At 44.3% G+C, this 27,370-nt stretch overlaps 1 protein-coding gene and 1 pseudogene across 1 annotated transcript in view; both read right to left on the bottom strand.

Moving 5' to 3' along the window:
* Positions 1-27,370, bottom strand: part of MICOS10 (mitochondrial contact site and cristae organizing system subunit 10) — a 37,067-nt gene that overhangs the window by 4,735 nt on the left and 4,962 nt on the right. The window lies entirely within an intron of this gene.
* Positions 11,258-11,355, bottom strand: LOC120855185 (annotated as a pseudogene).

The raw sequence follows: 27,370 nt of genomic DNA, 5'->3' as shown, positions 1-27,370 counted from the left end.
CATGTGGCCATGATGCGTTTCCTTCCTATGACTGTATCCTATAAAAATATGAATTTTAGTTAAAAACCATTACTCTGTACTGTCCGACAGGCCCTGCACTAGGTACTGTGGCCCAGCTTTAAAATGCAACATCTGAAGATCTCTCATGTCATCTCAATTTCCATGCAGTTTAATGAAGTGACGGAAAACCTGTCAGTTTACAGACCACAATGGTTAACCTATTCCAGGCTGACATAAAGAGAAGGGAAAGGAACAAACACCAGTCTCTCCCATGAGTACCCAACAGTCCCTCCCTACTCCACCAAAAATCCCTGTAAACCAAACAGCAGCCTGACATGGTTCCACCCCCCGTTTCCAGATGCAGAAGATGACTTGTTCAAGCACACGTCGGCGGAAGAGCAGTGAACTGGGCCCGAGTCTGCTAGACTGCAAAGCCACGAGATCTCCCAGTGCCAACCCCTGAACAACTGATGCCTCCCAAGGGAGACTGGGGCATCGAGATTCCTACTGCCAGCGAAGCAGGATTTAGCCAAAACCAAAGTGTGCCTCTCATGCGACAGCCCAGGACGCTAGGCAACCAGGGCAGCAACAAGCCCACACAGGGCCAGCTGGGCTTGTTCAGAGCCGTCCCCAGGCTGCGCCCGCCGCACATGTCACAGACACAAGTCTACCTGGAAGGTGTGCCGCAAGGACTTCAGAGACGCGGCCATCGTGACTGGCGCTCCCCAGCAAGAATCTGCTGCGGCCTGATTTTCTAAAATGGCATGGGCTTCCATTTCAAAGTAACCTGCCTCACCCCCTTGCAGCTGGAAGATGAGTAAGACAGTAAATTGGTCCTAGAAAATGAGGTAAAGAATTTGGACTGGCCCACAGATTTCAAACCAGGCAGTGGGATGGGGAGGTAGGCCAGTACAAACACAATGGCTCACAATCAGAGCGTTTGGTCTTCTCCATCTGGAAGGCAATTTTTTGGCAAACAAATCAAAAGCCCAAAAGGAAAATATTTCAGCACTTTCCTTGTCCCTCTGATTCCATGCCTGTCTCTATTTTCCCCCAAGGAAAGAAAGCTCTCTGACGCTCAACCTTTCCTAGCAGTAGATCAAGAGCAATGCTAAAGCCACTGCTACCAGTTATCACTCGGCCACAAAGAGGAGAAAGGCTTCACACCAACCAGGACAAAGGAGAAAATCTTTCCTCTCTAGACTTCATTTAAGTTCAGGTCTATGCCTGACCACTTCAATTCTGCTACTATTAAAGGGGTGTGGGTGTGTGTGTGTCAGCCACTCAGTCGTGTCTGGCTCTTTGCGACCCCAGGCTCTTCTGTCCATGGAAATCTCCAGGCAAGTGCACTGGAGTGGATGGCCATGCCCTTCTCCAGGAGATCTTCCTGACCCCGGGACTGAACCCGGGTCTCCAACATTTCGGGCAGATTCTTTCCCACCTGAGCCACCAGGGAAGCTCTATTAAAGGCCTTTCCTTGCAAGTATATAAACTGGGATCAAAATCAGTTCAGACTAGCCTGAAGCAGAAGCATACTCTATGCTCCTAAGTTGAGCTGCAACATCTTCCGTTCTTATGAGTGATTTTTTTTCTCCATTTCTATATTTTTAAGACACAAAATACCAAGTCTGTTCCCTTCAGAAAAAGTAACACAGAAGTTGATGTTTAAATGCCAACGTTTTACTTTCAGTTAGCTATCTCGGTTATTTAAGAGATAAACAATGGTGGAACTGCTGATGAGTTTCACAGGTTCAAGTTCTCACATGCTCAATTTTCTTTTAAAAGGCAACATGTTGCTTCAAAGAAAGTCCCACCTGATCAGGGGACACCAACTCCGCAGCTGTTTCCACTAAAGATTGGCACCTCTAGGCCAGGTTTAAACTTCGTAACAATAAAACATGAAAGGTTTGTCTTACAATAAAAACAAACCAACATGGAAAAAGAGGAGAGTCCTCTCAGCCTTTGGCCACTTCTTTTTTGTTGTTGCATTTCAAGTTCTCTTAGAAGAAAAAAGCCAGAGGAAAAAGCACAAAGCATTTTTCACCTTCCCTGGAAGCAAATATTTAACTATGAATAAAATTTATATAACTCTGCCTCCCCTTTTAAGCCTGTTCTTTTGGCCCATGCTGTCTGGAATGACAAATAACTCTAAAGTAAAGAAATGCCTGATTGCGGGTACACATCTTCCTAATGGCAAAATCCACCAAGGGGAAGGCAGAGAACAAGGCAGAAAGAAAAACCACCCCAAAACAGAGAAGCCTTATGGAATTGACATTAGGCAAGAAGCCCATGCTCTGAAACCATTTCTTTTGAAGAGGAAAAAGAATTGGCACAAATTCTTTCAAAAAGAAATTGCTCCGAATCAATCTAACCCGGCCCTTTAATGCACGTTTAGTGCCCAAAAGGACATCATAAAACGGGCCAGTAGATAAACACACATTTTTGGAAAGAAGTAACTCCTTAACAGTTCATCTGATACTATTTTAGAACAAAACAACAGAGAACTCACTCCACTAACTACATAAAAAAATACTGCCCCATCATATGCCCAAGCGGATTTTATAACAAATTTAAAAGAATAACAACTAACAGCAGTATACCAGTGCACATCCCAAGCCCCATGTGTGGGGGTGGGGGGGCCGGGGTGGGGAATCTATGTTGACGGCCGTTACTGTGACATATGGACAAGTCACCATGCCACGTATCACGAAGCCTGACTTCACTGAAATACTGAGAAAGCAAACATAACCAGCAAGAATTCAGCAGCAGGCCACATAATCTGACTGCAGTCCTGAGGTATAAATGTTTTGGGTGTGTTTTTTTTTGGCTATCCTACAAGGCAGGCAGGACCTTAGTTCCCTGACCAGGGATTGAACCCAGGCCCCCTGCAGTGGAAGCATGGAATCTAAACCACTGGACCACCAGGGAAATCCCAGAAATGTACTTTGGATGTTAGTCCCTAAGCAGAACAAGTTGGAGAAATAAAGGTTCCTATGGAATCAATTTTGTAGAAGTTGTAACTGTCAACGAACATTCAATTGAGGAATTTGCTGGGGAAGCGTTAAAAAAAAATCCTCAGAAAGTCACTTAAAAAACATGTCCATGAAAAACTGACCATAGGGGAAAGAAGACCAAGACCTTTCATTTATCAATAACTGACTATATAACTAAGATCTCACTCCAGCTTATCAGCATTTTAAACGAAGCTCCTAAATTCCTAAGTCCAATGTGTAGTTTATCAACGCTAAATCTTTGATCTACATCTACCATTTTACTTTGTATACCAAATCACGATGTAATAGCAAACACTTAAGTACCATATTCAACTGGCAGTTTATCAATATGAGAAACTACAGCAATTACAAGCAAGTTTTTAAGAGTCTAGGAGCCATATGCCAAACAATTCTTAAATGACGGAGAGATACAGCTTCCAAAATCTGAGAGACTTACTTTCCCACTGCGTGTGATGCAAGAGCACTGATGCTGCTGGGAGACAGGTCCAGTTCAGAGCCCTGGGCCGTCCTCACTGGCCAGCCCTCTGACCTCAGGGTGAGTGCTTTGGCCTCACCTGCCCGCAGCGTGCTCGTCTACGAGCATCGTGGTCTTAGGACAATGTAAGGTATCTGCAGTCTGACACAGACTTCAGTAAATGGTAGTAAGGTCTGCTACCTCTCTAAGAACACACTCAAAAGATGTCAAAAGTGAAACATAAGAGTTAATCCCTCCATTAAAACACAACTCCACAGGAAGATCGCACTGTGGGTGAACCACAGCTGAAGACTGGAATCTTTTTTATCCACTCTGCATAGCTGACTTTTTTTTCACAGGCATTAGCAACTGTTTATAGTAATACATTTTTTTTTTAAACAAAATAGGGGATTCCTTCAGACTCACTGCTGAACTAGAACATGTTGCTTTAAACAACATTTTCCTAGAGCTGTCGTGTGTTTAATAAAGCTATATTTATGCTTTGCACATGGATTAGTATCAAACTGACCTATTTATAATGGGTGTTCTTTCCTGTTCAATCATGTTTCTATAACACTCATTTCTATTACATTTCTATTACAATCATCAAACGCATTTGTTATGACAGAACAAACAAAAATGTGCTTTTATAGGAAAGTACCCTTGGGACTGAGTTTAGCGAGAATTACATTTCCAAGAAACATTCCTGATTTATGAAAGATGCTCAGGGCCCAATTTATGAGAGGGAAAAAATAGTTTTAAGTCAACTCCAAACTGTGTTACTTAATCCTTTGAGGCAAAGACAGATTGTCCCAGGTGTCCATGTATAAATGCCAAGTCATGTGAATTAACCCAGAAAGTGTGCCAGGCCAACGGCCCCAAGATGGTAAATGTGGTCTGTGTTCACCAGCTTCTCACGCGGCAACACTGCTGCAGGGTGTGTGGGAAACAGGCTAAGAAGGTGGCTACTGAACGCCCTTAGCCTTCCTGGCCTCTCAGATGACACAGAGGCCGGAGCATCTGCAGGAGCTTCTAGGGTGGACATCAACTGGCAGGATTCTGATCAGAACAAGTACAGCAGTGGCCGGAAGGAGTAAAGACAAGGAAGGTACACGTGGGAGCCGTCACAGCACTCGTGTGCTGCTTCCAGAGGCGCCGGCTGGCGACAAGGGTCCTTTTAAATGAGAGCATACAGCGCACGATGCAGCCTTCAGAACTCCGACAGCTGCGTGGCTTCCAAGAATGCACAAAAGAAGCGACAGTTCATTCACATGTGGGCAGAGGATGCGGGAAAGCAAGCAGCTCTGATGACTAATGATTAAAGGGACACTGAGGAAAATGCAGAATCACTAAGTTTCAAACACAATCAAAGATGCCACCACTGTTGTTTAGTCACTAAGTCGTATCTGACACTTTTGTCACCGACCCCATGGACTGTAGGTGCCTTGCATTGGACTTTTTGGGAGGAAGGGGTGCTTTGGGGCTCCCTGGTGGCTCAGACGGTGAAGAATCTGCCTGCAATGCGGGAGACCCAAGTTCAATCCCTGGGTCAGGGGCTCCCCTGGAGAAGAGCATGGCGACCTGCTCCAGTGCTCTTGCCTGGGGAGCTGCCTGGCCAGGGGCCTGGTAGGCCACAGTCCACAGGGCCGCAGAGAGGGGGCACGACTGCGTGACTAGCACTGCTGAGGCACTAGCATCTATAGAGTGGCAGGCGCTGACGATGGAGAGGAGACGGCACCCACTCCAGCGTCCCTGCCGAGAATCCTGTGGACAGGAGCCCAGTGGGCTGCTGTCCAGAGGGTCGCACAGAGTCGGACGCGACTGAAGCGATTAGCAGCAGCAGCAGGCACTGATGTACCAGAGTTTCCAGGTATTATTCCATTTGAACCACAGAACCGCCTAAGAGGTGTATTACGATCCTCAGTTACAGAAGAGGAAGCAACGTAAGAACAGGGTTAAGCGAGTTGCCCAAGAATACACAGCTAAGCCAGAGTGCAAACCCACACGGTGTGGCTCTTTTCTACTGGCAGAGAAAAAACTCAGGGAGAGGTCAGTCAGAAGAGCTGCAGGGAGACTGTCTACTGTTACATGGCACAACAAAGTGTTTTTCTGGATTTTCTGGACTGTAGTGCTTTGCATGGGTAATTTATGACTGTGTGACTCTTTAATCCCTCAAGAAAACAACAGACACCACAGATGTCCGATTTATCAAGAGTGACAACAACTCCCCCAGATTACTTAGCATCAAGGAGAAACAGGCACCAAGTCAAGCTGGGAGGCGCTTCCTTCTGGGCACTGGCTGGAGAGAGAAGCGCCTTCCCTCCCACAGCCCTCAGTAACTGGAGTCTCATCCCTGGGACAGTCAACAGGAAACAAGGCTTCATGGCACCCCGTGTATGCATCGTGATGGCTGTTATGTGGTTTCCTTCTTGATCCAAATGAAAAATCAACAGAGAAAAAGAACCAATAGTTTCTTTTCCTTATACATTTACTTAACCTATATTTATTAGCATTTATTAGGTAGAAAGCACTAGGGATAAATTTCTTTTTTCTTGGGAGTATGTAGTGTTATTTTTCAAAAAGTAGGTAGTGGATACACAGTGGTTACATTTCAGCTATAGTGTTATGTAGATTTGGGGGTAAAACAGGTTAAACAGGATTGAGAATACTGGTTACCTACTAGTGGTGTGTCCCTTTCTTGGACAAATTATATACCCTCTCTAGGCAACAGCTTCTTTGTACTGAAAACAGGAATACTAACAGTGCCTATCTATAACTGGGGAAGAAGAGCAAGGATGAAACAACATAAGATGTATAAAAAGCTGGGAAGAACAGTGCATTGCACACAGTAATTATAAATGTATTCTGCTCCCATAAAAAGCATTTCAGGAACAAATACTTACTGAGCACTGAAGGGCAAGAACACTGGGTCCACAATCAAAAAATGGGCCAAAGAACTAAACAGACATTTCGCCAAAGAAGACATACAGATGGCTAACAAACACATGAAAAGATGTTCAACATCACTCATTATCAGAGAAATGCAAATCCAAACCACAATGAGGTACCATCTCACGCCGGTCAGAAGGGCTGCTATGAAAAAGTCTACAAGCAATAAATGCTGGAGAGGGTGTGGAGACAAGGGAACCCTCTTACACTGTTGGTGGGAATGCAAACTAGTACAGCCACTATAGAGAACAGTGTGGAGATTCCTTAAAAAACTGGAAATAGAACTGCGTTATGACCCAGCAATCCCACTGCTGGGCATACACACCGAGGAAACCAGAATTGAAAGAGACACGTGTACCCCAATGTTCATCGCAGCACCGTTTACAACAGCCAGGACATGGAAGCAACCTAGATGTCCATCAGCAGCGAATGGGTAAGAAAGCGGTGGTACATATACACAATGGAGTATTACTCAGCCATTAAAAATACATTTGAATCAGTTCTAATGAGGTGGATGAAACTGGAGCCTATTATACAGAGTGAAGTAAGTCAGAAAGAAAAACACCTGAACAGTATATTAACGCATACATATGGAATTTAGAAAGATGGTAACAATGACCCTATATGCAAGACAGCAAAAGAGACACGATGTAAAGAACAGACTTTTGGACTCTGTGGGAGAAGGCGAGGGCGGGGTGATCTGAGAGAACAGCATTGAAACATGTATATTACCATATGTGAAACAGATCGCCAGTCCAGGTTCCATGCACGAGACAGGGCACTCAGGGCTGGTGCACTGGGACGACCCTGAGGGATGGGATGGGGAGGAAAGTCGGAGGGGGTTCAGGATGGGGGACACAGATACACCCATGGCTGATTCATGTCAGTGTATGGCAACAACCACCACAATACTGTAAAGGAATTAGCCTCCAATGAAAATAAATGATAAGTAAACTTGGCAAAAAAAAAAAAAAAAAAGGAAGAATACTGGGTTCAACAAGAATAAGAAATAAGACAGTCTCTTCCCTGGCAAGCTTGGGCTCAGGAAGGAGTAACAAGTTAGGTACCCAGAAAACTGATCAAAAGCCAATCTTGTCTTTCAGAGAGGGGCAGTGCTGCCAGTCCACAGGAAGGCGGGGACACGTGTAGCTGAGAAGTTGCTGTTGTTTTTTTTTAATCTTCAAGAAACAGGTGGCATTTCAGTTGCCTTAAATGGTAGACTTTCAACAGCCAGAGCTAAGGTGGGGGACACAACCCCCACCCAGTGGCTGCAGAAAAGCAGGGCTCGAGTGGGGAGACGCGGGAGGGCTGCCATGCCGAAGCTCTAGGCGAGCCCCTGGGAGCAGGAGGTGAGGCTGGAGAGGGACAGAGCCTCTGAAGCACCAGGAGGTGGGCCAAGGAGTCTGCACGGCACTTAATCCAATGGGCTGGGCTTCCCTGAAGAGTTTTTAAAAAAGGCTATGCTTTAGGAAGAGTCATCCGACTAAGGTGTGCAGGATTACTTGGAAAGGAAGAGACATTTTGTTGGCAAAATTTACAGGATTTAACAACTGATTAAGTGTGTGTATGTGTATCTGGGGTTTTGGGGGGTGCAGTAGGGAAGGCTGTCAAAGAAAATGCAGAGAACTTCTACCTGGATAATTATAAAAACACTGGTGCTATTTAAAAGTCATCAAATAACATTTTAATACAAAATTCCCTTAATAAAGCTAGAATATAACTTGATTTATACAAATGCAGTATCTACAATGTTTTCATGAACACCAAACGATATCAAATAAAGTGAAGAGTATTTGCTAAGCACTTAGACGTCAGGATTTAATTATCTTATTTAACCTTCACATTTAATAAGCTTCTCTTATTAGCCCCATTTTACAGACTTGGAAACTGAGACACAGAACGGTGAAGTAACGTGCCTCGGGTCACGTGTGTCTGGGACTGGAACCCAGGCCGTCCGACTCCAGAGACCTGATCTTCAGTTGCCACGTTCCTCTGGCCTCCTCAGAGACGTGAAAACCATAATAATCATCACGACTTACCAAAGGAGATGAAACAACCTTCCAAAATTCATCCAAGCCAACATTCTGCGTGGGCTTTTCCTTCACTACACGAACTGAGCCCCCACTGTGTGCCAGGCACTACGCTAGGCCCCAGGAAATAAGTTTCCACACTAAGTTCATGGTCTACTGTTGGAATCAACTGATAATTAGAAACTCAATGTACAAGGTACAACGAGGAAACAGGAGGTGCTGTTTCTGCTCAGCATGGAATACACAAAGGGGAGACGGGTGTTGAGGAGAGACCAAAGTAGGTAGGGTCACATTTTTCATGCAGATGGCAGAGAAGAGAGGATCTAAAGTCAGATTCTAGCCAGAGGCACTGAGAAGGGCACCCAAGCCACCCAGAGGGTTAGAGGAGGGAGTGGGAGAGAAGGCGACAAGAAGAAGACTTCAAGGAGTTCCCGGTTGCCAAATGACCACGCGTGAGGTAGGAGATACAGCAAGACAGTCTTTGATGACAAACTAAGGATCTTGAACATAAAGAAAGCTGAGCGCCGAAGAATTGATGCTTTTGAACTGTGACGTTGGAGGAGACTCTCGAGAGGCCCTTGGACAGCAAGGAGATCCAACCAGTCCATGCTAAAGGCGATCAGTCCTGAATATTCACTGGAAGGACTGATGCTGAAGCTGAAAGTCCAATACTGTGGCCACCTGATGAAGACCCTGATGCTGGCAAAGACTAAAGGCAGGAGGAGAAAGGGACGACAGAGGATGAAATGGTTGGATGGCATCACCGACTCAATGGACATGGGATGGTGATGAACAGGGAGGCCTGGTGTGCTGCAGTCCATGGGGTCACAAAGAGTCGGACACAACTGAGCGACTGAACTGAGCTGAAGGATCTTGGTCTCTATTACAAGCCACAGAGAAGCAGTGACAGAAGCTAAGCAAGGAAACAACGTATCAGATGTGTACTTTACAACAGCCCACTCAGCAATGAGGACAGATCTGAAAAAGCCCATCAAAGACAGAGACAGTAACCCAGGCGGGAGCTAGGTCCAGGCTTCAGATTCTCTCCTCTCTGCCATCTGCCTGAAAACTGTGATCTTACATACTTTGGTCTCTCCTCAGCACCCCTCTCTCCTTTGTGTACTCCATGCTTAGCAGAAATGAAAGAGACAGTACTAAAGGTAAGCAGGACAGGTTAAAGCAGGACTCTGACCGGCTTAGGAATTTCTGAGAAGTGGGAGTGACCACACTTACTGATGATTCTTAGCTAAGGAATCCTTAGCTAAGTCATGGACAGAGATACACAGAGATGGAAATGGGGGTCAACTATTTTTCAAACATACCAATGGTTTTGCATTTAACATACTGTTGGTGCCAATGGTGACTACTATCCCAGATCCGCACTCACAGAAGTGCGGGAATGACCTGCCTGAATTCCGGAGCCTTCCGTGAGCAAACAACTTTTTCTTTGCTGTTGACTATCCCAGATCAGCACTCACAGAAGTGCAGGAATGACCTGCCTGAATTCCGGGGCCTTCCATGAGCAAACAACTTTATCTTTGCTGTTCAATCTGGTTCTCTCAGGGTGGCCAAGGCTGTGAGGTTTAGGAAACAGCACCCAGCTGACTTTCTATTACAGTAGTATTCTACACCTGATGTGAAGAGCTGACGCACTGGAAAAGACCTTGATGCTGGCAAAGACTGACAGCAGGAGGAGAAGGGGACGACAGAGGATGCGATGTTTGAACGGCATCACCGACTCGATGGACATGAGTTTGAGCAGGCTCCAGGAGATAGTGAAGGACAGGAAAGCCTGGCGTGCTGCAGTCCATGGGGTCATAAAGAGATGGACACGACTCAGTGACTAAACAACACCCGTCTTTCTTAAAGACATCATAATCTACAAAGCTCCATAAATAAACCTCTCCAAATCACTGGACTTGCATACATTGAGAAATAAAAATTTTAGTTTTCATATACTGAGTGAAGAAGAAAAGTCTTCCAAAAGATATGAGCTGAAACAAAATGAATTTCAAGTTGCAGCTGAACAAGGGGGAAAACGCTGGGGTTTTTCTCAATGGTCACAGCCAATCTCCTCTGGGAAAGCATATGATTAGTAGCATTTATTCTAATGTCAGGACAACATAAGATTAGAGCGGTAATGTACTGTGTTTTTACTTCTAATTAGAGAGGGATATTGTGAGCTCACATACAGGCTTAGGCGGAAATGGTTAAAACAAAAATTCCTACAACTCGTTAACTTCAATTTAGTCACCTGAAATGATGCCAAGAAACTAGCAGCTTTCTTAGGACTACCTTCCTAGTAAAAAGTGAATTATGCTGCTCAAATCATTTGCTTCAGTTAATCATTTAAAATCTACCTATCAAACAGGAATTTGAGTACTTTATATGTGCAGGTTCTGACAATCAGAAACATTTGTTCTAACTCATAAACATCTGCCAAAGTAAAGTAGATCTACAAACCCATCAACAATTATGTCAGTGTTACAATAATTACAAATTATCCGAAGCAACCTAATACAGGTTTAGGTTGGATAAAAAAATTGAAGTAAAAAGTGACGAGATGCATTTCAATTCCTCCCATATATGCTGCTAACTATTAAGCAGAAAGGTTTAAAATTCTCCCTGAAGATACACAGTTGAAGCAACTTGGTGGTGGGCTCTCATTTTAGACAAGCACCTGGACCACACTGTGACCCCCCGCCCTCGCTCCCAGACACAGCTCACTCCCCATCATCCATGAAGACTGACCATATTTTCATCTCCCATACTCTTCTCCATTTTTTTCTAATTTGCACCTCCCCCTCTTTTGAAAGACGGAAAGCTTCATGAATTGTGTGCCATCCTTACTCAGGGGCCATGCTAATCTTCTCTGCATCACTAGCGTATGTGCTGCCAAAACAAGCACGCTCTATTTTTCCCTTATTTCTTATTTCTATCCCCCTGTCTAAACAGCACTTCACTTTCTCAGGACTTCCCCGGTGGTCCAGTGGTTAAGAACCGGCCTGCTAACACAGGGGGTGCGGGTTCACTTGATAGTCAGGGAACAAAGACCCCACATGTCGTGGACACGCACAACTAAGCCCGGGCACGTGGCCCCGAGTCCAGGAGCCGCGACTGTGGGGCCCTGGCGCCCTGCAACCCCCGCTCCACAACAAGAGGAGCCCCGCGATGAGGCCCGGGTGCCTCCACAGGGAAAACACCCTCACAGCAACAAAGGTCCAGCACAGTCAAAAATAAATAATTAAATATTAAAAAAAAAAAAAAAAAAACTAGACCAAATGAACTCCTCAAGTTCCTACCAGCTCTAATAATCGATAGTTCTATAAGTCTATGGATTTACTGAAGTTATTCAAGCGGGGCCAACCAAAGAAAGCCAACAATGGGATATCACATCCAACAAGAACAAAGCCCATTAACCTGTCAATCAAGGAGAAATGTCATTGATAGGCACGGTTGCATGGCATCACCAACACAAAGGACATGAGTCTGAGTAGGCTCTGGGAGTTGGTGATGGACAGCGAAGCCTGGCGTGCAGTGGTCCATGGGGTCACAGAGTCAGACACAACTGAGTGACTGAACTGAATGTAATTTCAAAGTTAGTGGGAAGCTTAGAGAGATTTTCACTTTAAACTACTCTATTAAATACAAAACTAGACTTAACATATTTATTTAACGATTACTGAATATTCACTGGAAGGACTGATGCTGAAGCTGAAACTCCCAACACTTTGGCCACGTGATGCGAAGAGCTAACTCATTTGAAAAGATCCGGATGCTGGGAAAGACTAAAGGTGGGAGGAGAAGGGGACGACAGAAGATGAGATGGTTGGGTGACATCACCAACTCAATGGACATGAGTTTAAGCGAACTCTGGGAGACAGTGAAGGACTGGGAACCCTGGCGTGCTGTGGTTCATGGGGTCTCAAAGAGTCAGAGGCACAACTGAACAACAAATTCACAAGCCTCAACTACAGGAACCAACTCAGCCCAATAAATATTTTGAACAGAAACTGTTCTCATTGTTTATTTGCTTACATTATGATTCCCTGGAGGAGGGCATGGCAACCCACTCCAGTATTCTTGCCTGCAGAATTCCAAGCACAGAAGCCTGGCAGGCTATGGCCCACAGGGTCACAAAGAGACAAGACTGAAGCAACGTCGCGTAACTACAACAAAGCTAATGATTCTCCCCACCAAGCACCATTATTACTCCCAAGAGGTAATCTGGATTAAGTTTACTGTTTATCATTCCATTTATATAAGTGGGATCATTTATCACACAAGATGTTCTAAAATTTACATTTCTCACTTTACGATTATCAGGACACCTTTCTGTGACAGTACATGTCTGTTTAAAACTTTTCATGAACTATAACATATATACATAAAGCTGCACAATTAAGTGTACCACTCAATGAATTTTCATAGACTAAACACACCCATGTTACCAGCAACCAGAGCAAGAAACAAAAGATACCCAACACCCCCAGAAGTCTGCCTTGGGCTCTCCTAGTCCAAACTTTCCATCTGAGGATAACCAGATTCTGACTTCTCAAAGCACAGGGTAGTTTTGCCTGGTTTTAAACTTACATAAACAGAGTCTCAGAGCATGAGCTCTGGCCCACCACTGGTTGTGAGTAGATACAGTCTGCTCATTATCACTGCTGTATTCAATTACATAGTATCACAATTTACTAACCCATTCTGTTGACGGGCATTTGGGTAGCTTCCAGTGGGTGCTATTATGCCCAGTTAAGTTCTATGGACGTTCTAGTGTAAGTTACTTGGTAAACACACGTACGCATGTCTGCTGGGCACACACCGAGGCATGGAGCTGCTGTCATAAGATGCACAGAGTTAGTGTTAGGAGATACCGCCAGTTTCCCAGTGTTCACACTGATTCATACTCCCACAAGCTGAGTCTAAGGTTCTGGTTGCTTATATCTGCACAAACACTGGGTATATTTCATCTTTTGGCTTTCATTTCACTTTTTTTTTTTTTTTTTTGGTTATCATCCCCGTTTCCTTGTGACCCTCTGCAGTCCAGCCTTCTCTCTACCCTTTTCCACTTACCTACTTTGTCATTACAGACTGGTTTGTATCTTCTAGAATTTTATACAGAAACAGAATCATGCAATACATATTCTTTTGTGTGATTTCACTCAACATAATGATTTTGAAATGTCTATATGTTGCTGGATACATGGTTCTGTATGTATGTTCCTTTTCATTAGTGACTAGTCCATTCTATGGATGGTTCACATTTGCTAATCCATTCACCTGTTGATGGAGATCTGGGTTCTTTCCACTTGGGGGTATGATGAATAAAGCTGCTATGAACATTCATATACAAGACTTTTTGTGACCTTGTTTTCATTTCTCCTGAGTAAATAAATATCCAGGAGTAGAATGAGTGGATGGTATGTTTAACTTTATAAGAAACTACCAGTTTTACAAAGTGACTTTGCCATTATACCTTCCCATCAATAGTACACAAGAATTCCAGTTACTCCATATCTTAGTCAACCCTTAATGTTATCAGTCTTTTAAACTATTTTAATCAGTGTATAGTGGTATCTCATTATGATTTTAATTTGCACATCCCCACACCATTAATGTTAACTTCTTTTCTTTTTTTTTTTTTGCCATTAGTATAACTTCTTTTGTGAAGAATCTTTTCAAACATTTTACCAATTTTCTTAAATGAATTATCTCCTTACTGCTATGATGAAATTTAAGAATTCTTTATTTATTCTGAAACAAGCAACTTTTTTGTTCTCTTAATGATGTCTTTCAAAGAGCAAGTTTAAAATTTTGATCAGTCAGCATATAATTTTTTTCTTTGTGATTTTGCTTACTGTGATCTAAGAAAATTTTTTTAAAGAAAAATTTTTGAATTCAAGGTCACAAAGATTTTTCTCCTATGCTTTCTTTTAGAATTATCTAGTTTTAGCTTTGTGATCTTTGAGTTAATTTTTATGTACGATAATGAGGTATATTTTTTCCCTGTATGTGGATGCAGAGTTACTCTAGCACAATCTGTTGAAAAGTTTTTACTTTCCCCATTAAACTGCCTTGGCATCTTTGTCAAGAATGAGATTGACCGGGCGTCCCTGCTGGCTCAGTGGTGACGAATCCGCTAGCCCACGAGGGTTCCATGTGCTATGGAGCAACTCAGCCCATGTGGCACAGCCAGAGAAAGCCCCCGTGCAGCAGCCAAGACCCGGCACAGCCGCAAGTGCACGGACAATGAGCCAACCGCACACTCACAGGTCTCCTCCTAGACACCAGCTGACCTCACTGATTTACACGCGCATCCCTCTCTCCAACACCACACCGTCCAGTTTACTCAAGATTCACAGTAAGTCTTGATATCAGGTGATGTTAGTCTTCCAACTGTTTCTCTTTAAAAAATCGCTTTGGGAACTTCCCCGGCTATCCAGTGGTTAAGACTCTGCATGTTCTCTGCAGGGGGCACAAGGTTCAATCCCTGATCTCCCATGCCACCTGGCATGGCCAAAAATAAAAAGTCTCTTTGCTTTGTTTTGGGTTGTTTACATTTTCATATGGATTTTTTGAATGAATCTCTCAATTTCTACAAGTACCTTTGAGCATTATTTTTCTTGCTGGAACAAGAGATAAATAAACCTCCTCACTGAACTGCTAGGAGAGTAAAAACAGGATAGTACGATGGCATGCCAAGTCTGATGGCACATAACAGGTACTCAATTAATGTTAGCTTCCTCTCTTCTCCCCTCTCTCGGCCTTTAAATAAACAGGATCCAATCTAGTAATGTCCTAACATTTCACTAGTGGGTCAATGGCCATGGTAAAATTATTACCACACCAAACGACTTTTGTAAGTAAATATTTGTATTTTTACTTGGATTCGATACTGAAATGCACTTGCCAGAAAAAGCAATTCAGCATATTTACTAATAAACTGTTTCAGGCCACATTTTAGGAAAGCATAAAACCACAGCCAGAACAAAAATTCAAATCTGTTTTCGAGTTCCATATAGGGCCTAATTACATTACTCTACAATACTAACAAAAAATTCTCCTCTAGCAAGATCACAACGTTCCATTGTTCACAATGCTGCCGCAAATGGAAAAAGGATTCCTGCTTCCAAACACTGTTTAGAAATACATATAACAAACAAAATACGACTACTAATTCAACAATTAACATGTACTAATTTGAAACCCAAACCTATAAACAATCAAAAGCCTTTAAAGTATTTTAGTTTAGCCTAACTGATATCACTCCATGAAATGGAGAGGGATCAGCTTGCAAACACAGGCTACCAAAAGGCACTTTTTGGTGAGCCACCAATATTTTGTGGTAACCCACATTTATCAGATGAACTGATACTTAAAGAAAAACAATAATTTGCTTTCTTTTTCCATGACTATCCAATCACTTGCTTCTTTCAGTATATTTTTTAACATTAAAATGGTCTTAAACAATTAACTACACTTTTACTTGATCAGATGAACACACAAAACTGCTGAATAATTCTAAGGTAGTAGCTTAGCTGCTGAACCATTTACTGTCCTAAATACTTTCTTAGCAAGGAAGGAACAGGCCAAAACCTTTCTTTTCATGAAGATGAACAATGACACAGCAGTAACTTCCATCTCTGTTGACGGAGCTGCATATAAAACCAGAGGCAAATCTAAGACATATCAGGAATAAATTAACTGCAAAATGTTACTTGGGCTCGCTCCCCTCCTGCCGCTCCTGATCGTCAACCGCAGCTCCGTTCTCCACTCACACAGGTCTGCCGCCAGCCCTGCCGACTCTGGCTCGTGAACCGCCACATCAAGTTCTGTAAACACTGCTGCTGCACTGCCGCCATCGCCTCTGTCTCACTCCTCCTGCCCTCATCTTGGATCTGAGCTCTTCTAACCTCTCATCACGTTGCTTCTGACAAGAATTTGCAATAGTATACTAAGCCCATCCCCTGCCCTCTCTCCAGCCCTTCCCAATTCATTCTCCTCATGCTACTGCAGGGCTCTTTCTGAAATCAAACGTTCAACATTTTCTACAGAAACAGAAAACCCATCCTAAAATTCATATGGAATCTCAAGGGACCCTGAACAGCCAAAATAATTTTGAAAAAGAACAAACCAGGAGACATTATTTTCTGATTTCAAAACTTACTACAAAGCTGTGTTGTGTTGTACTTAGACACTCATTCACGTCCGACTCTTGAGACTCAGTGGACTGTAGCCCACCAGCCTCCTCTGTCCACAGGGATTCTCCAGGCCAGAACACTGGAGTGGGCTGCCATGCCCTCCTCCAGGGGATCTTCCAACCCAGGGATGGAACCCAGGTCTCCCGCATTGCAGGCAGATTCTTTACCGTCTGAGCCACCAGGGAAGCCCAAGAACACTGGAGTAGGCAGCCTATTCCTTCTCCAGGGGAAATTCCTGACCCAGGATTTGACCTGGGGTCTCCTGCACTGCAGGCGCATTCTTTACCAGCTGAGCTACCTGGGAAGCCCTACTACAAAGCTACCATTATAAAAACAGCACAGTACTGGGAATTCCCTAGAAGTCCAGTGGTTAGGATTTAGCACTTTCCCTGATGGGCCTGGGTTCAACCTCTGGTGAAGGAACTAAGATCCCACAAGTCAAACAGCACAGTAAAAACAAAGCCGCCAACCAACCCAGTGTAGTACTGGCACAAAGACAGAGAGATCAACGGGCCAGAAAGCCTGGAAACAACCCCTGCACACATGGGCAAGGCTTCCCAGGCGACCCAGGGGTAAAAGAGTCTGTCTGCCTACAATGCAGGAGATTCAGGAGACGTGGGTTCTATCCCTGGGTCAGGAAAACCCCCTGAGCAGGAAATGGCAACCCACTCCAGTATACCTGCCTGGAAAATTCCATGGACAGAGAAGCCTGAAGGGCTACAGATCACAACAAGAACATAAATGGTCAAATGATTTTTGACAAGGGTACCAAAACTATTCAGTGGGGAAAGGCCTGGCTTTTCAACAAACGGTCCTGGGAAAATCAGATATCCATATGCAAAAAAATACATAGGACAAAAGTGTCACAACACTGGATGTGGCAATGATTTCTGGGATATGATATCATAGTAAAATATATATAAATACACTGGTCTGTGCCTCCAGCTTCTGGCAGAGAGCTCCTAATTGCTCAGAACTTCCTGGCAATAGACGTGTCTTTTGCTATAATGAGGCAACTCTTGGTGGGCTCCTGCATAGCTTCAAGATGAGGGCTTGACCACCAGAAAGTCCAGGCCACCCTTGGAATTTTCTGCCCCAGCCCTCAGCCTCCAAGAAGGGGAGAAGAGTTAGAGACTAAGTTAATGATTAATCATGGCTTCATGATGAAGCGTCTGAAAAACTCAAAAAGTATGGGGTTCTAAAAGCTTCCAGGATGGCAAATACATCTAGGAGGGAAGTACAGCCAACTTGACAGAAACAGAAACTCCTGTGCTTGGGACCCTTCGGGACCTCGCCAAAGGCATCTCTTCAACTGGCTGTTCATTCATATTCTTTAGTATCCTTGGTAATAAACTGGTAATCTAGTGGTGGTGGTTTAGCCGCTAAGTTGTGTCTGACTCTTGTAACCCCATGGACTGTAGCCCACCAGGCTTCTCTGTCCACGGGATTTTCCAGGCAAGAACACTGGAGTAGGTTGCCATTTCCTTCTCCAGGGCATCTTCCTGACCCAGGAATCGAACCCAGGTCTCCTGCATTGCAGGCAGATTCTTTACCACCTGAGCTATGAGGGAAGCCTAGTAAGTAAACTGTTTTCCCAAGTTCTATGAGCCACTCTTAACAAGTTATTGATGACTAGGAGGGAAGCACGGGAACCTATGATTCACAGCCAGTCAAAAGCACCAGTAACAATCTGGACTTGTGACTAGCATCTGAAGTGAGACGCTCAGGGGCTTAAGCCTTGAGCCCAGAGGCTCTGTGCTGTCTTGTTAGTGTCAAAATTGAATTGTGTTATGGAACACCCAGCTAGTGTCAGAGAATAGCCTGGTGTGGAATACCCATACATCCAACATTAGAAGAACCATGAGTATGAGAATAGAGGAGAAATAGAGGTTTTTTTTTGCTGCTCAGACACCAAAAGCAACCAAGAAAAACTGACAAACTGGACATCATAAAAATTTTAAAATTTTGTATGCCAAAAGATAAGAGCAGAGGCAAAAGGCATTCCACATACACAGGAGAAAATATTTGCAAATCATAGATCTGATAAGGGATTAATATAAGAATATATAGAGAAATCCTAAATGCAATAATAACAATTCAAAGATGGACAAAGGACTCAAACAGACATTTCTCCAAAGATACACAAGTGGCCAATAACCGTATGAAAAGATGCACTCATCATCACTAATTATTAGAGAAATGCACATCAAAGTTACAATAAGATACTACACTACACTCATTATGATGGCTACTATAAAAAATTTTTAAGGAAAACAAGTATTGCTGAGGAGGTGAAGAAATTGGGACTCATGCACAGTGTAGCTAAGAATATAAAATGGTACAGTCACTCTGGAAAATAGTATGGCAGATCCTCAAACAATTCAAAATAGAACTGCTACTGCCGTTCAGACACTAAGTTGTGTCCGACACTTTGAGGCCTCATGGACTATATAGCACAGGCTTCTCTGTCTGCTACTATCTTGAGTTTGCTCAGATTCATGTTCACTGAGTTGGTGATGCTATCCAAACACCTCATCCTGTGCTGTCCCTTTCTCCTTTTGCCTTCCATCTTTCCCAGCATGACGAAACAGCTCTTTGCATCAGGTGGCCAAAGTACTGGAGCTTCAGCTTCAGCATCAGTCCTTCCAATGAATATTCAGGCTTGATCTCCTTTATGAGTGACTGGTTGGATCTCCTTGCAGTCCAAGGGACTCTCATGAGTCTTCTCTAACAACACAGTTCAAAAGCATCAATTCTTCGGCGCTCAGCCTTCTTTATGGTTCAACTCTCATATCCATATATGGCTACTGGAAAAACCATAGCTGTGACTAGACGGACCTTTGTACGCAAAGTGATGTCTCTGCTTTTCAATGTGCTGTCTAGGTTGGTCACTGCTTTCTTTCCAAGGAGCAAGGGTCTTTTAATTTCGTGGCTGCAGTCACCATCTGCAGTGTTCTGGAGCCCAAGAAAATAAAATCTACCACTGTTTCCATTTTTTTCCCTACCTATTTGCCATGAAGTGATGGAACTGAATCCCATGATCTTAGTTTTCTGAATATTGAGCTTTAAGCCAGCTTGCTCACTCTTTTCTTTCACCCTCATTAAGAGGCTCTTGAGTTGCTCTTTCTGCCTTTAGAGTGGCAGCATCTGCATGTCTGAGGTTATTGATCTTTCTCCCGGCAATCTCGATTCCAGCTTGTGCTTCCTCCAGCCTGGCATTTCACATGATGTACGCTGTACATAAGTTAAATAAGCAGGGTCGCAACGCACAGCCTTGACATACTCCTTTCCCAATTTAGAATCAGACATTTGTTCCATGTCTGGTTCTAACTGTTGCTTCTTGACCCACATACAGGTTTTTCAGGAGACAAGCAGGGTGGTTTGGTACTCCCATCTCTTTAAGAACTTTCCAGTTTGTTGTGATCCACACAGTCAAGGGCTTTAGCAGTCAGCGAAGTAGATGCTTTTCTGGAACTTCCTTGCTTTCTCCACAATCCAACAGATGTTGGCAATTTGATCTCTGGTTTCTCTGCTGCTTCAAAACCCAACTTGTACATGTGGAAGTTCTTGGTTCATGTACTGCTGAATTCTATCTTGGATGGGTTTTGAGCATAACCTTGCTAGCATGTGAAATGAGTACAACTGTACGCTAGTTTGAACATCCTTTGGCAATGCCCTTCTTTGGGACTGGAATGAAAACTGACCTTCTCCAGCCCTGTGGCCACTGCTGAGCTTTCCAAACTGGCTGACATACTGAGTGCAGCACTTCAGCGTGAAGTGGTGGAAGGGTGAGTCGCTCAGTCGTGTCCAGCTCTTTGCGATGCCACGAACTGTAGCCTGCCAGGCTCCTCTTTCCATGGAATTCTCCTGCAAGAATACTGAGAGGGTAGAAGACATGCCCTTCTCCAGGGGATTTTCCCAACCCAGGGACTGAACCTGGGTCTCCCACACTGCAGGCAGATTCTTCACCATTTGAGCCACCAGGGAAGCCCTTAACACAAAATAAGCCAATCTTCAAAAGACAAAGACTGTCAGATTCTGGTTAGTAACACGAGGTAGTTAGGAGTCAAGATCACAGAGACAGAAAACAGAGTGGCGGTTGCCAGGGGCTGGGCAGAGGGCCAGCGTCACACGGTGAAGCATCGTGGAGGCGGACGATGATATCAACAGCACAACACGGGGAAACACGCTTAATACCATCCTGACCTGCCTCCTGAGAAACCTGCATGCAGGTCAGGGAGCAGCAGTTAGAACTGGACATGGAACAACAGACTGGTTCCAAATCAGGAAAGGAGTACGTCAAGGCTGTATATTGTCACCCTGCTTATTTAACTTCTATGCAGAGTACATCATGAGAAACGCTGGGATGGAGGAAGCACAAGCTGGAATCAAGATTGCCGGAAGAAATATCAATAACCTCAGATACGCAGATGACACCACCCTTATGGCAGAAAGCAAAGAAGAACTAAAGAGCCTCTTGATGAAAGTGAAAGAGGAGAGTGAAAAAGTTGGCTTAAAGCTCAACATTCAGAAAACGAAGATCATGGCATCCGGTCCCATCACTTCATGGAAAATAGATGGGGAAACAGTGGAAACAGTGTCAGACTTTATTTTTTTGGGCTCCAAAATCCCTGCAGATGGTGATTGCAGCCATGAAATTAAAAGACGCTTACTCCTTAGAAGAAAAGTTATGACCAACCTAGATACCATATTCAAAAGCAGAGACATTACTTTGCCAACAAAGGTCCATCTAGTCAAGGCTATGGTTTTTCCAGTGGTCATGTACGGATGTGAGAGTTGGACTGTGAAGAAGGCTGAGCACCCAAGAATTGATGCTTTTGAACTGTGGTGTTGGAGAAGACTCTTGAGAGTCCCTTGGACTGCAAGGAGATCCAACCAGTCCATTCTGAAGGAGATCAGCCCTGGGTGTTCTTTGGAAGGAATGTGTTGAAGCTGAAACTCCAGTACTTTGGCCACCTCATGTGAAGAGTTGACTCATTGGAAAAGACTGATGCTGGGAGGGATTGGGGGCAGGAGGAGAAGGGGACAATCGAGGATGAGATGGCTGGATGGCATCACCGACTCGATGGACGAGAGAATGGGTGGACTCCGGGAGTTGGTGATGGACAGGGAGGCCTGGCATGCTGCGATTCATGGGGTCACGACTGAGCGACTGAACTGAACTGAATGGGACACTTAAAGAGCTTAAGATGGTAAACTTCAAGTTTTTTATTTAAAGTAAAATTTAAAAAAATTTTTTTTATTGAAGCAAGTTGATTTACAATGTGTTAGTTTCAGGTATACAGCAAAGTGATTCAGTTTTAGACATATGTGTGTGTTTTCAGATTCTTTTCCATTATAGGTTATTACATGATATTGGATATATTTCCCTGTGCCATACAGTAAGATCTTGTTGTTTACACTGTATATAGTAATATGTATATATGTTAATCTCAAATTCCTAATTTACCTGTCCCATTAGATGGTAAATCTCATTATGTGCATTTTGTCACAATAAAAAAAATTATGGGAAAACACCTCACAACATTATGAAGATTAAATGAGATAATGTTACAAGCTTATCACATTGTGTGGTACACACCAAGTGCTCAATAAACAGCAGTCATTATCATCATTCCCGGAAAAAGCCAAAGCCTCTCTCTCCTCTGGGACTTTTCCTGGACAGTTTCTGAGCCCTGAAATACAGACCTCCACCCATTCCACCTACTGAACACCTACATATTCTGTAAGACTGAACTCCAATGTCACCACCTGCTTTTCATATTCCTCAGGAAGGGTGGGACTTTCCACAATGCCTGGTATTAAACTGTTTGGGGACATATACATTAATAATTACTATTACATATATAAACTGAAATACCGATTGTCAGACTTCCATACCACCCACAGTGTTCACACTCAGAGCAAATGTGTTCATTATTTTAAGTTACGATCGCTATCCTTCATTCAATGCCTCCAGCAAGTATTTATCAAGTACAGGTAATGTACCAACTGCTCTGCAAAGGTTATCTCACTTTATCCTTACTGTAACAACTACCACTTTGTAACTGAGGAAACTAAGGCACAGAGAGGTCCTCAATGGTACTTTTATTTCTAATGCAAAAAATCAAGCAAAAGAAAAGGAAAAGCGTGTGAAGGCTATCACAGTCCATTAAAAGGAATACATTCTAGGGGCTGCCTATAAATGTCCACAGCGCGCATTTTTCCTTATGCTTTACACAACCGGCCTCCAAGGACAGCCTTTTTCAGGAAAGTTAGGGTGTTGGGAAACCTCTTTCACAGGCAAGATGTCTCTTTCCTCTCTTTGGGGTTTCCCAGCCCATATGTGGACTAGGCACTAGATATTCCTTACTCTGGTCTCACAGCGGGGCGCAATGGCGGGGGAGGAGGAACCACAGCCAGCGCGACAGCTTTTCAAGGCAGGTTAAGGATTCCGCAGGGCCCCAAAGAGGCTTCCCTGGTGCCTCAGATGGTAAAGAATCTGCCCGTAATGCAGAAGACCCAGGTTCAATCCCCGGGTCAGGAAGATCCCCTGGAGGAGGAAACGCAACCCACTCCAGTATTCTTGCCTGGGAAATACCGTGGACAGAGGAGTCTGGCCTCCAAATGCATCATGAAGTGCCGGAAGGAGACTTTCCCCAGAGCTTCCCCAGCAAATCTGGGGCCCTAGCACGGACCATCGAGGTCACAGTCTGCCAGCGCAGCCTTCTGCGCTCAAGGGTGAGCTGTAACAGGCCTGAGGGCAACAACAGCGCTGCCATGACTTACACTTTCAGGGCCGAGAAATTCTCAACTTGCAAGGAAGGACCTCCAGACGTCTCATAACCCTGACTTTTCTCATCTCCTACAATCTCACTTTCACTGGGAAAGAGAAAATAGACCCTCCTGTCCAGTCGAGAGTGACAGGTACAAGGTGAGGGCGTCAGCCCCGTCCCAGAGCTACTGAGACTCTGATATGAGCACTGTGCATGCCTGCCAGGCTCACCAGCAAAACGGGTGTCTTATTCTCGAGGGCGCACACAAGACTAACCACTTAGAATGTACAAGAAAAACAAGTGCCACAGCTCGTGAGCCAAGTGCGGAAGAAAACCAGAGCGTTCAATAAATCTGATAAAACTTAAAAATAAATCCACAAAATTAGCAAAAACCGTTAATGATGCATTCACACAAAACTAACGGAACATGCTATTCATAAAATGTAATATTCTTCACTCCCTTTTCATTTCCTGCAATAAGGCTTTGGCACTACCACTTAAACCAACACCACCCTCTCCTTGTTTAAATAAAAAAGTGCTCTCTGGTTTACGTTTCTACGTTGACTAGTCCCGAATATTCCTAACACTACCTCATTATTAAGATCACTGACACTAATTTACAAATGAAATTTAAAAGTTGGTGAAAGTTCCAAGAGTACAAGCACATGTGATCAAAGTGTGCACTGGCAGAAATTCATATGAAATCGATTTTACTTGGACTTTTAAAATTTAAGAGCTAATTCATTCAGTTAATAAACATACTGGGTAGCAAGTATGGGCAGAGAAGAGAGTCTACAAAATTTTCAGCAATGCGTGTCATTCACTTAACAGTAATTATTGTTTGCCTCCTGCATGCCAGGGGCTGGGGATCAACAGTGAACAAAACCGTCTCTGACTCTCGTGAAGCTCACGTTCTAGGGTAGGGGGGCAATCAAATAAAGAAACAGACCGCAACTTTCAGATGGTGCTACGAGCTATTAAGAAAAATCAGTGATGCGATGGATAAACCAGACAATGCGCACGGGTGGCAGTGCCGGGGATGAGCGCGGGGCCAACGGGGAAGGGTGAGAAAGAAGACAGAAACGGATGTGCAATGAGCGACGGCCTACTGCGCCTGTTACAGGGAGGTGTGCGCGTTGCTTCCTTGATTCAGCAGCCTCGTGAACACCAGGTCAGACCGCATTAGAAATTTTCTACCCCACACACCCCTATTATACACAAATAAATAGGTATTTTACATTCATAATATGGGAGAAATAAAATTGTTTTCCCTATGATAGGAAAGGGAGGGGGTATTTATAAAAAAAAAAAAAGTAGCTCTTACTATAGGACAATTTATATGAGACCATTACTCAAGGTTCAGAGTAAATCCTTGAAGAACAGTTTTTTTTAAAAAACCTGGGCCTAAAGTACATCCTTATGGGAGCTCTTTTTTTTTTATTTTTTATTTTTTATTTTTTTTCTTATGGGAGCTCTTTAACTCAGCTGTACAATATCTAGGCTACACACGAGCAATGCAAACAGTCATTTTTCACTCTGCTGCTAAGTCCCTTCAGTCGTGTCCGACTCTGTGCGACCCCAGAGACGGCAGCCTACCAGGCTCCCCCATCCCTGGGATTCTCCAGGCAAGAACACTGGAGTGGGTTGCCATTTCCTTCTCCAATGCATGGAACTGAAAAGGGAAAGTGAAGTCGCTCAGTCGTGTCCGACTCTTAGCGACCCCAAGGACTGCAGCCCACCAGGCTCCTCCATCCCTGGGATTTTCCAGGCAAGAGCACTGGAGTGGGGTGTCACTGCCTTCTCCGATTTTTCACTCTACTCTGTGTAAAACAGCTAGTGGGAACCTGCGGCACAGCACACGGCACTCGCTGGGGGCTCTGTGGTGACCCGGGGGTGGGGCTGGGGGAGGGAGGGGCAGGAGGGCGGGGATACTAGCCCACGTATAGTTGATTCGCTTCGCTTCGCTGTAAAGCAGAAACTAATACAACACTGTAAAGCAATTATACTCCAATAAAAACAGATAAAAGCAACAACAGTTCATGGCAAAAAAAAACATAAAAAAAAAAAAAAAACAATAAAACATTCATTTTCCAGCAAACCAGTGGGAAAAGATTAAAAATACTTAGGTAGAAGGTGCCAAATGGAGAAGTGCTCACCAAGGGAGCTGTCCGTTCACCGTGACCTCCCTTCAGTCCCTTTCAGGGCAGAAAATACGAAAATTATCCACAAGCAGCTGAAAGCCTGCCTTGGCCCTTCTTCCCTACCTACGCCTTCTACCAAACCTCTATCTTATGCCAGGCTGCCATTCCCTGAGTAAGAGTTCTCTAATCTCACTGCCTATAGGAACAAGAACTGAAGCACTCCCGACAGAAGAGCGTTCTGCCCCCAGCCCCCAGTCCCAATCCGCTTAGACGGAAGCCTCCCAGAATCACACTTCCACTCTGCGTTTCTCATATGCCCTTACTCGAAGCCCATTCCTTAAGGGATAGCGCCTCAAAATCTGAACTCAGCTTCTCCGTCAAAATTAAAAACCTCTTCGTGGGGCTTCCCTGGCGGCTCAGTAGTAAGGAGTCCGCCCGTCAGTGCAAGAGACGTGGGTTCGACCCCTGATCCGGGAAGACTCCACCTGCCGCGAAACAACTCAGCTCGCGCGCCACAACTTCTCGCGCCACAACTATTGCGCCTGCGCTCTAGACCTCGAGCCCACGTGCCGAAACGGACGCTGCACGCCCTCGAGCCCAGCTCCGCAGCAGGAGCCGCTGCAGGAGGAGACCCGCACACGGCAGCTAGAGAGCAGCCCCTGCTCACGGCAAGTGGGGAGAAGCCCACGCAGGAGTGAAGACCCTGCGCAGCCAAAAATACATAAGTAAAATCCTTTTTTAAAAAAAACCTCCTCTCAACCTCATTATCACTCTCAAATCATGTAAGCAGAAAGACCACCGAAATTATGAGCTCTTCCTCTCCCTCCAGGCTCTCTCCTGCCACCTCACACGATCACTACCAAGATCCAGATGTAACTGAGTGGAGTGAGGCGCACATGCACCCTCCTGCTTTACTTCCAATTTCTGATCAATGACATCAACCAAGTTCTAACCTTGGAGTCATCCTTATTATAAGAAACGGAATGTGACAAAGTTAACCCAGTTGGAGAGAAGATAAAGAAAACAGCATTTATTAAGTTTCTGGTATGTACCTGGCACTGTGCTGGCCTAGGAGGCGGGTATTACTATCTCCATTCCATAAATGGAGGGAAAAGTTTGTGAAGTTTCTCCGAATATACCCACTCTTTTCTGGTCTAACAGTTCATACTTTTAACTTCACATTCGCAGCCTTTTCTACTCTGATTTGTTCTGTATAAAACACTGCCAGAACAATCATACCAAAATTCCATTCACATCACATCAGTTCCCTGTTAAGGGCAGTGAAATGCCTTCTGCTCCTCTACTTGCCCACTGGCTGGCCCACAGCTCAGTATGTATGTGTTAACTAGCTCACGGCTGCCCACCAGCCTCAACTTACTGAGCCCTGGGAGCAGAAAGTAACAGATTTTTAAGACAGAGGTGGTGAATATGCAGAATGCATGTGAAAAAGCCAAAGGCAACTCAAAAAGCTTCAAGAAAAAGTGAATCTCCCTATGAGACTTCACAATTCTGACTCCACTCAAGCCAGCCTTCTTTAGGGAGGAGTGGGTGCTGCAATCGGAACCCCAGGGAGCTAACCCCAGCTCCTCACTTCTAGCCACCTAACCTCTCCGTGCCTGTTTCGTCCTCCATAAACGTTTAACCAGCCTTTGCGCAAGTTCTTCCACTCCCCCTAACTATCCAAGTTATTATCCAAAGCTCTGCTAAAGGCCCATCTCTCCCAACCTACCACTGCACTTACCTGATTTATAGTAACAGCTCTACAGCAAAGAACTGGAATAACCCATTTTAATTTCCATCTG

This window comes from Oryx dammah, unplaced genomic scaffold (genome assembly GCF_014754425.2).
Source record: "Oryx dammah isolate SB20612 unplaced genomic scaffold, SCBI_Odam_1.1 HiC_scaffold_27, whole genome shotgun sequence".
Taxonomy (NCBI): domain Eukaryota; kingdom Metazoa; phylum Chordata; class Mammalia; order Artiodactyla; family Bovidae; genus Oryx; species Oryx dammah.
This window is presented reverse-complemented; position numbering and strand designations above follow the sequence as displayed.